The 11,591-nt window shown below is 34.1% G+C and overlaps 1 protein-coding gene across 1 annotated transcript in view; it reads right to left on the reverse strand.

Moving 5' to 3' along the window:
- The window catches only part of LOC121368137 (transcription factor SPT20 homolog), a 27,606-nt gene extending 16,276 nt beyond the window's left edge, over nt 1-11,330 (reverse strand). The window contains exon 1 of the mRNA XM_041492723.1: nt 11,205-11,330. The gene's annotated coding sequence lies outside the window, so the exon portion shown is untranslated. The remainder of the gene's footprint in view (nt 1-11,204) is intronic.
- Nucleotides 11,331-11,591: the final 261 nt, after the last annotated feature.

Genomic DNA, 11,591 nt, shown 5'->3' on the forward strand with positions numbered 1-11,591 from the left:
ATAAATGTGAGAAATGTATTGGATGAAACCGGCTTCTCTGAAGTATGGTTGAACCAAAGAGTTAAAAACTAACTAATATTAACTACACAGCGATTCAAAGACGGCCCTGTATGTATATATATATATATATATATGTATATATACAGGGCTGGCGATCACGACTAGCAAAATCTAGAATTTTTTTGATTTGCATTGACCAGGCTCGTGTATCAGCACATAGGCTATCTGTTGAAACCGGAAGGTTGGAAAAGCCAAATGCTGTATTACTCGAAGAGTATATAAAAATAGTATGTTATAACTGTAACGTCGTTGAAGACGAATACCATTTTATACTTATCTGTCCTGTTTATAATGCCATTCGTAAAAGATATATTCCTGAACTTTATAAAATAAATCCTAGTATTTTTTAATTTATTCAATTATGTAACAATGAAGTGTTCAGTTATCGATGAAACTAGCTCTGTTGTGCTATAGAGCATTTTAACGCAGAAATAATATATTACATAATAAATTTAAAGATTCTCCAGCATAACTCCTGTATAATATTAACATTATCTGTGTGTATCTATATCGATATCTAAATTAGTTAATTGTATTATATTAATTAGCTTATCCTCATATTATTATGACATAGCATATATAAAATGAAATGCATGTATATATATACACCTCCTGTTTTAAAATGTATTATACTAAATGTTATTTTGCCTAATATAAATTGGCCTAATATAAAGAATATATATATATATATATATATATATATATATATATATATATATATATATATATATATATATATATATATATATATATATATATATGAACACACAAGCATACAAAGATTGCCATGCGGACAGGTTCAAGTGTTCCATATTACCGGTAAAAGGGAGGTAATTAGCGAATCACTCATTTGTTTGAACTGTTTATTTAACACTTCGGCCAAAGGAGAGTAAAGCGTACATGAACTCATCAACTAGCCTACACGTGGCGGGAGGTACTCGTCGTTCTGGCATATAAAAGTCTGTGTATGTGGCATGTTGTTGTAAATTGGATTTTAAACAAAAACGAAATTCGAATAAAATTAAACAAAATTATTATTTTATTTGGACAAATAGGCCATATAAAAGACATATTTATAAACTGGCTGTTAATAAATATTATATATTATATATTATATATACAAGAAAATGTCCATGTCAAACAGGACCACAGTCCCCAGAGCACATCCTGTAATTCTGCCCCCTCTACGATGAAGCCAGGATAAAGCACTGGCTGAACGGAGCAACACTGGCTGTCAAGCTGTTGGGTTTCAAAGAAGACTTGACAGAGACAGCAATTTTTATTACCACAATAAAATAAAGCATGATCAACTATAGCTTGAACGCAGAAGAATATATACCAGACAAAAATGGAAAAAAATATATATATATAATAGCTGCTCGAAACCTTTTGCAAAATAAATACGAAATAGAAAAATATATTCTTTTTAAAAACTTGTTTGTAGATATGAAGAGTATAATACAATCTGGGCACCATGGAAACGACTTGGAAGAAAATAGTAACAATTATCAAACGGGCGCTTGAAGTGAATTTTGATATTATTATTTATCACTATAATTACTACTACAGCTTTTCTTTTTAACAGTCCTTCTTTCAAAACTCATATCTATTTTATGTCCCCATTACATCAACCAGCCTATTTAAGTATACTTCTATTATCTAGCTATTTATAATGTGTTATTAATATTACTATCTACATGTACATATGCATTAGTATTAAATATAACATCATCTGCATTATTTGTATAAGTATTACTACTATTACTATAATCAGCATACTGCTACAAGGTGTAAATACTCCTAGTATTTAGCGTGTATAATTTAATGTGAGGCGATGGATCAGGGTACCTCAACCCTGTATGTGCCTGTGATGTGTAGTGTTATTTCTATGCTGAAATGTATTATAAACGGTCCTAATACTATGCAAGGTTGGATTTTTAGGAGTGGCAGTCCTCGTATAGAAGGGACGAAACATCCCAGTGGAGTGACGGTCCTCCTAAGGACGAGCACATGATAGTGGGTCATGGAAGCATTCACTATTTTGCCTAAAACATCCTTTTAACTCCGCCTTGTGCAGATATTCGATTCTGATCACGGAATACAAAGGACATGTTCGCTTATCATGGACGAATATCCTTTTTGTCTTAACGCATGGTGACTGCTGGGTCAATGTGGTGACGGCATTGTTTGGGGTGTCTATTTGCATGTCTTCAAAGGGCGCCACAGTACAAACCTGAGTTTGTTGCATTGTAACATGTTTTCGACTAATAAAATAGTTCTACGATTAAACATACATATTAAAGCCGCACACCCTAGTTCCATCCAGCGAAAATAAATTATAATTTGGTTAATCTACAAACCTGTAACACACTTAGATCACGTTTTTATCAAATGGAGTGAAAAAGCAGGTTTTATATCGATAAATACCATGGGAATCCCCATGTCCCAATTGCTTGAAATAATTTTGAAAGTTAGTATTCTGATGTCACCGGTAGATGTCGCTCGAAGCACAACAATGCCTACGTTACGACAAATTTCACAGAGTGCGCACAGACTTGGGGTGCGTTCTTTTCACCTCTCCTGGACATGTTCCAACTGTTCTGTCCTGGTTGTATCCCCTCTCCAGATATCGTAAGACTTAGCAAAATTATTGGTTTTAAGGGTTTGTAACGTTTTGTATTGAGACACTTACTTGTCTGAACTTTATTGTTACTGAAAATGTTCACGAACTGTGAAGAAAAATCTCACAAATGAACAACAAGCAAACGACAATAAATCGGTTGTTGATTGCGCGAACCGTGCACGAGAAAACAAACCGAACCAAAAATGATAACGGTCACGTGGTATACCAACGTCTGCGACGTTTACACAGGAAGATTAGCTCTAAAAATAGATTGGACCTCGCTTGCTTAACGGTTTTTTCTCAAGTGCACGCCTCTGGTTAAGAAATACTAAAAATGCACTTCGTGGTTTTACAAACATTAGGATTACCAGGATTACCAAAAAGCACTTCAGGTGAATGGAAATGTGTATTCTAAATAATAAAATGTAAGTAAAGTGCAATTTTATTTGTGAAAAAATGGGTTTAATAGCGAAAAACAACGCCGTAATGGTTAACAACTAGCCGTAACTAGGGCGTGTCCCTTTAAATATATTTTCTTGTTTAGAATATCAGTGTCTGTATATTCAATGTGTTTTTGGTCGTCTTAATATTTGTAAGAAGCCCAAACTGGAGTTTGTCTTTAAATAATTTCGTACGTACGAAAAAATAGTTTTTCGGAAATAAAATGAAATTTAACCTAGCACAAATATTAGGACGATCAGAAACACGTTTAATATACAGCCACTAATATTTTATGCAGAAAAATACATTTGATATGTAATTACAATCGTTAAAAAGTCTCTGTTAGTCGATAACATCTTAAAAATTGCAGCAAACTCAGGAATGTCTCTTTAAGGTTACACACCACCATTAATTACTCCATGCAGTTCAATACAATTTCTGTTTCAGAATATATTCTGTGAAAAATACAACACTATCGAGAGGGTCATATGACTACTAATTTTAGGGAGTGCTCTCAACTGACAAGTACCGTGTAACAAATCAAAATAGATCGACCACGAAATGTTTCAATTAATCGCTTCTAGGCCCGACCACCACCTCGTGTTGCTATTATACAAGTGACATCATACTACTTGCACAGTTGTTATCAGTTAGTACTACATATAGTAGTGACGTCAAACCAACGGGTTATTTAAATACTACAGAGTTCAGCCTACATGTAATTATCAAAGAAAGATGTCAAAAAGCATATCAGAATTTTGTAGTATTTTTTTATGAGGAACTATTTACAAAACCGGACTATATTAAGCTGCTACGGCAAGTAACGACGCCACAAATGGTGGGGTGTTGTCTTAAAACAAGGCGTTTTCTAACACACCCATTTGAGAAAACATGCTGTGAGATTTATGTTTATCATATGTCTAACATATTATGTTGGAAATAGATTTTACAAACATTTCACTGACTGGTTCATGATGATGATGATCTATCTTCATAGCTATGCGGTCCACTGACGTTAACAATATCAAAACAGAGTTCTTCCTATGACGTACAAAATAAACTGAGTTGAAAACTGATATTTAACCATTACAAACTGATGTAAGTATAAATGCAAGGACGATGTATCCTGTCATATTTCAGCCCAGCCTGAATTAGTTCGTCAAGCATTTCTCACTAGATAAATATCACCAATTAATCGATTGCATGTCCCATTGTCGATTACAACATTATACTACGTAGTGACACCCCTTTTATCTATGTGGCCATGTGTGCATTAATGAATACGTTAACGATTTAAATCAGTTTACGTTTATTGTTTTTAAATAATACAAATTATATTTGTATACACACGAATGCTAATTACGTATATGCAAAAATTAGTACAATATATTACAGTTCTGATTTTGAGTTTACCTTTGCGTAAACAAAATGTAAATCCTGCACGCATGTTTTGCTATGTAAGTTTATTTCAAAGTAGGGGGCGGGACGTAGCCTAGTGGTAAAGCGCTCACTTGATGCGCGGTCGGTTTGGTGGGCCCATTGGGCTATTTCTCGTTCCAGCCAATGCATCACGACTGGTATATCTGCTATCCTGCCTATGGGATAATGCATATAAAAGATCCATTGCTAATAATGAAAAAATGTAGCGGGTTTCCTCTCTATGACTATATGTCAAAATTAACTAATGTTAGACATCCAATAGTTAATGATTAATACATCCATGTTCTCTAGCGCTGTCGTTAAACAAAACAAACAAACAAACAATCTTTCAAAGTACCAATCAAATACACACCTGAAATCCGGAATTACAGGTAGAAACAACTAACAGCATAGACCAATTACCTAAGAAAACACTCCGTGTATCATTTCAGTACATAGGTTAATGCATGGACAAAACATTGTTAATTATTTCGACTTGTTGTGTAGCCACTTTGAAAATGGTATTTTATTTTGTATTGAAAAATATTATATATAGTGCTGGATATACTTATTGCTGGCTTACTGGGATGTGTATTATTACAGAACATTACAATGTATGACTATTTGTTATCCCGCAAAAACCAGGTAGATTGTGTTTCTCTAGTTCTAAGGCTCATTCCTGACGTTACGCGTTAAGTATTACGTAACCACTGCTCGCCAGAGGGCGTACTCACTGAGATGGTACAAAATGGCTGCGCCCGTTATATATAATAGCCGTCACATTTAACCGTTTTATTAATTAACTATACGATTATACTTGTTGATAATAAGCAATAATGTGCATTATATATCGTTGAATATGCATACCAGGCCAAATGCCTTAATTGTCCCTTCCTTTAAAGGGACATTCCTGAGTTTGCTGCAATTTTTAAGATATTATTGACTAATAGAGACTTTTTAACGATTGTAATTACATATCAAATATTTTTTTCTGCATAAAATATTAGTGCCTGTATAGTAAACGTGTTTCTGATCGTTCTAATATTTGTACTAGGTTAAATTTCATTTTATTTCCTAAAATATTATTTTTTCGTACGTACGAAATTATTTGAAGATAAAATCCAGTTTGGGCTTCTTACAAATATTAAGACGACCAGAAACACAATGAATATACAGACACTGATATTCTAAACAAGAAAATATATTTCATTTGTAAGTTTAATCGTAGACATTTTTATTGGTCAGAAACATCTTACGATGCAGCAAACTCAGGAGTGTCCCTTTAATTTTCAAAGAACATAATTTTCTCTCGATTAGGACCCAAACAAGAACAACTTACCACCGACAAAGATGTCGTTAGTAACCTGGACTGCTTATCAAGGTAAAACGTTTAATTTATTTGACCGATTCTTTTCGTTGACATTTTGTAAATATTTTAGCCATGTTTGCTTTATTTATTTAGTAAATATTTACTTTAAACCAGAACTCAAGTGTATGGATATTTCTGCAACTTATCAGCAGACATTATATGACATTTTATTGTAACAGTTTCAACTACTTTTGTGGCCTTTATACTTATATATTTTTCTAAATCATTGTTAGTATTTTATTCTGCTGTAATTGTCAGGTTTAATTCTTTTTTTTAAACTATAGATTTAAAGGCGCATACCCTAGTTTCACCCCGTAAAAATGAACACTATGTTTAGTTAATATACAAGCTGCAAGACACATTTGGATAAGGCTGTAACAGAAATAAGCTAAAGTCTGTGATGTTTAAACAGTGAAATACCATTTAAAAATAACTAGAGCTTGTCTCGATAGCCATTACTTTTCAGACGAACGTGCGTTTTTAGAATTATGAAAAATGCATACTGGGGTATTGCAAAAACCTGGATGACAAGAACCACTTTAGGTTGACAAAATATAATATTCTAAATAATAAAATGTAAGTATTTTTAATTTAAATTATAAAACAAAAACGGCTTTAATACTGAAATACTGAAATATATGTCGTAGTGTTTAAAAATTAGGGTATGTCACTTTAAAGGGACATTCCTGAGTTTGCTACATTGTAAGATGTTTCCGACTAATAAAATATTTCTACGATTAAACTTAAATATTAAATATATTTTCTTGTTTAGAATATAATTTTCTGTATATTCAATGTGTTTCTGGTTGTCTTAATATTTGTAAGAAGTCCAAACTGGATTTTATCTTCAAATAATTTCGTACGTACGAAAAAAAATATTTTTTAGGAAATAAAATGAAATTTAACCTAGTACAAATATTAGAACGACCAGAAACATGTTTAATATGCAGCCACTAATAATTTATGCAAAAAAAATATATTTGATATGTAATTACAGTCGTCAGAACAGAACAGAACAGAACTTTATTCACTCAGAACACCAAACGGTGTTACATTGAGGTGTTTACAAACATATATATATATACAATACAATGGCGTCAAAAAGTCTGTTAGTCGATAACATCTGAAACATTGCAGCAAACTTAGGAATGTCCCTTTAACTTTTCTAACGCACCGTACATATTTAATTTTTCGGTTGTTGATTCAAATTCATGACAAACCATAACATTTAACCAGACCCAAGTTCAGCCAGCTGTTTGTCGCTAACGTTTGCTAACTATTTTGACTAGTTTCCGAAGTAGTCATTTGGTTAACTGTGTAGCGTAAAAAACAGTTTAGCGAACGCTAGTGACAAACGGTTGGCTGAACGTACCCCAGATCTCGAAAACTAATCGAAACAAAAACTGACGTGGGAACACCGGTCTCGGTGGTGTCGTGCTTAAGCCATCGGATATAAGGCTGGTAGGTACTGGGTTCGCAACCCGTTACCGGCTCCCACCCAGAGCGAGTTTTAACGACTCAATGGGCAGGTGTAAGACCACTATACCCTCTTCTTTCTCACTAACCACTAACTAACCCACTGCCCTGGACAGACAGCCCATATAGCTGATATGTGTGCCCAGGACAGCGTACTTGAACCTTAATTGGATATAAGCACGAAAATAAGTTGACACGAAATGAAATGATGTGGGACTAAACCTTGGGCAATAAAACGTCTAATGTTTTTCGATACATTTATATATTTATTTTATATCTGTGTAATTAATTTGGAAAACAAAAGTTATTTAAAAAAAAAAAAAAAAAAAAAAAGAATATATTCAAGTGTGAAATAAAACCAGTTGTAAACAGCCATTTGAGTGACACTGACTGATGAACGATTCTCGTGAATAACACTTTTATTGCTACATGACTGTTTCTAAAATTAGACCATCGGTTCATTCATCTTTTGTGGCTGTATTATTTCCAGCAGGGTTTTGTGCTTAAACCACCCTATCAATAACACGTGGTAGGCGTAAATCACAGCGGTCACCCATTGACAATTCATTTGTCATGTGCCAAACAAACTGTCTTGCATCACGCATCCCCAATCCGTCTCTAAACCGCGTTTATTTTCATCTACGATAGACAGAAAGAAAGAAAGATTGATTGATTGAAAGAAAGAAAGGACACACAAAGTGATATTCGTCTTCTACTACATTCTTATTGCGCATTACAAATTCTATTATTCCTGTCAATATTGTGGTATCTGCCCGTTTCTATAATATATTAGATAGATAGAGAGATAGATAGAGAGATAGGCAGATAGATAGATAGATAGATAGATAGATAGATACGTAGGTAGATAGGTAGGTAGATAGGTAGGTAGATAGGTAGGTAGATAGACATATAGACATATAGATAGATAGATAGATAGATAGATAGATAGATAGATGGATGGATCGATGGATCGATGGATGGATCGATGGATGGATAGATAGATAGACAGACAGACAGACAGACAGACAGACAGACAGACGGACGGACGGACGGACGGACGGACGGACGGACGGACGGACGGACGGACAGACAGACAGACAGATAAATAGATAAGATATTATCTTGTTAGATTAATTAGCTTCAATAATTCCATTGTTATCAGACACAACAGAGATACACAATTAAGGTTAATTCTTGATACTGGGAGCTAGGAAACCAAGACTATCATTGTTATGACTTCCTATAGTTGCTTTATTATTATTTCTGATATAAATACATTAATTGTTACTGTTTGTGGGAAAGTGTATATAAAAGATCACTTGCTACATCAGGACAAATGTAGCGGGTTTCCTCTGATGACTACGAGTCAGAATTACTCAATGTTTGACATCCAATAGCCGATGATTAATTAATCAATGTGATCCAGTGGTGTCGTTAACAGGGGCGTAGCGTGATCTGGACCTGGGATGGGGGGGGGGGGGGGGCTCGAATATGGATCCAAGTGGACCTTTTTCTATTTTGTTTTAGCACCAGCAGAAACTCCATATGTATAAACCTGTATGTTTTAGTTCTGAAAGCGGACCATTTGCTTCAGCGGGGGGGGGGGGGGGGGGCTAGTCCAAACTCCCCGAACCCCCCGAACCCCCCTAGCCTACGTCCCTGGTTAAACAAAACAAAGGTTTTTAGAACATCAGTGAATGTATGATAGAATACTAATGGATGCTGTCCTGGTGTTGTGGAATATATTTCTCAGCGGAAGACTCAGATCATATATGGCTAACAGAGTATTATGTTTCATTTGTGTAAACTGTTTAACAACTATTCATGTTGTAGTTGCAATAACAACATTTAACCAATTAAGGACGTCGTTGGTAGTTAGTTATTTTTAAGACTCGAGATACAATTATCTTGTTCACAAATGGAGTAGACGCAGAGTATTGAGCATAATCATTATTGTTAACAAAAGAGAGAAAGAAAGAAAGAAAGAAAGAAAGAAAGAAATACGAAAAAATAATTTTTAGGAAATAAAAAATGAAATTTAACCTAGTACAAATATTAGAACGATCAGAAAACCATTTCATATACAGCCACTAATATTGTATGCAGAAAAATATATTTGATATGTAATTACAATCGTTAACAAGTCTCTGTTAGTCGCTAACATCTTCAAAATTGCAGCAAACTCAGGAATGTCCCTTTAAACGTTTGTAACATGTTTTGTTATATACATAACCATGAAATTCAAAGATAAATTCGGGCTCTTAACTATTGTGTAAGAATGTGCTTGGCAGCCATGTTATTCAAAATTGTTGTTATAAAAATGCATTTTGGTTTTATTTCTGTCTCAAAGTCTTAAAGGGACTATCCTGAGTTTGCTGTCATTGTAACGTATGCGATACACAGAGCGTTTTTGGTGACTAAGATTACATATTAGAGATATTGTTTGTTTAGAATATCAGTGTCTGTATAGACAAGGTGGTTGTTGTCATCCTCATGTTTGTAGTAGCCAAAACCGGAATTTATCTTCCAATAACTTATGTACAAAATAAATACATATTACAACATATATTAAAAAATGAGTGCTACAAACATTATCACATGAACGCAAATCCATTGACTATAAAGGCACTAGTATTTCTCAACAGGAAAATGTATTTACTATGTAATTGTACTCGCCAAAAAGACTGTTATTCGTAAAAATCTTACGAGAGAGAGAGAGAGAGAGAGAGAGAGAGAGAGAGAGAGAGAGAGAGAGAGAGAGAGAGAGAGAGATACACACACACACACACATATACATATACATATACATATACATATACATATACATATACATATACATATACATATACATATACATACATACATACATACATACATACATACATACAGATATATATATATATATATATATTAATTTAAACCAGTTCTGCATACAGAAAAATAATACTGTAGCCGACCCATCAGGCATAAAATAATAATTACAATACCTTTCGCTTCAATGTGGTGGTATTTTCTGGAATAGCTCTTTCTACAAATGCTAAAATAACCACAAATGCAATTATAATTATTATATACTGAACAACAAAAGAAATATAAATATTACTTTAGTTTTCTTTAATGCATTTAATTTTTTTATTCCATTATTTTTTGTCTGTTAAAATAAAGAAGGAAATATTTTATTTAACGACGAACTCAAGACATTTTATTTACGGTTATATGGCGTCAGACATATGGTTAAGGACCACACAGATATAGAGAGAGGAAACCCGCTGTCGCCACTTCATGGGCTACTCTTTTCGATTAGCAGCAAGGGATCTTTTATATGCACCATCCCACAGACAAGGTAGTAATTGCTACGGCCTTTTATTACACCTGTTGTGGAACACTGGCTGGAACGAGAAATATCCCAATGGAACCACCGACGGGGATCAATCTTAAACCGACCGCGCATCAAGCAAGCGCTTTATTACTGGGCTACTTCCCGCCCCGTTAACATGATGAATGTCTTGTGAATTTTAAACCCATTTTCTCAGTCTATTTACCATGCATCAAGAAAAAAATATAAAACATATTAAAATATTCACATTTCCTCCTTCTTCTTCTTTTCCTTATTTTTTTTATCTTTTTGTTGTTGTTCAGTATAGTTAAATATAACAATTCAGACTAAAATAATAAATAAATTCAAAAACTAATTTTAAACATAAAATAAAAATTACATTAACTGGTCAGTGTGTCAAAGAAAGAGACATCAAGTGAACACCATGCATACAAATTACTAGTATATCCAAACTGTTGTTGAAACTAAAATCCCCTTACCGAAGATCGTCTTCCAGCACCGGCTTGCTTTTATCTTCTCAAGGACCGAACAACAGAGCCAAAGATTTATATATGCCAAGACGTTAAAATAAATTACGTGTCATCTCATTTGCTACCTGGTAGTCGCACGCACGGCGGAAGTGAACGGAGAGCGCGCGTGGAATCCTTTGTAGTATAGGCCGCGCGCTTGTCAAAGGCGTCAAACAAGGAGCGGTCATTGCAGAACGTGTTTTCTGGATGTATTATTGGCTGGTTCGTGATCACGCCTCTTCACAGTAGCCGCTACCATTATTGTACTATTATTGTTAAAACAATAATTTACCTGAGGTCCTCACGTAGTATATAGGCAATCGGTCAAATCAGGCAATTTCGTTTATGCTTCAATTT

The sequence above is a fragment of the Gigantopelta aegis genome, chromosome 3 (assembly GCF_016097555.1).
Source record: "Gigantopelta aegis isolate Gae_Host chromosome 3, Gae_host_genome, whole genome shotgun sequence".
Taxonomy (NCBI): domain Eukaryota; kingdom Metazoa; phylum Mollusca; class Gastropoda; order Neomphalida; family Peltospiridae; genus Gigantopelta; species Gigantopelta aegis.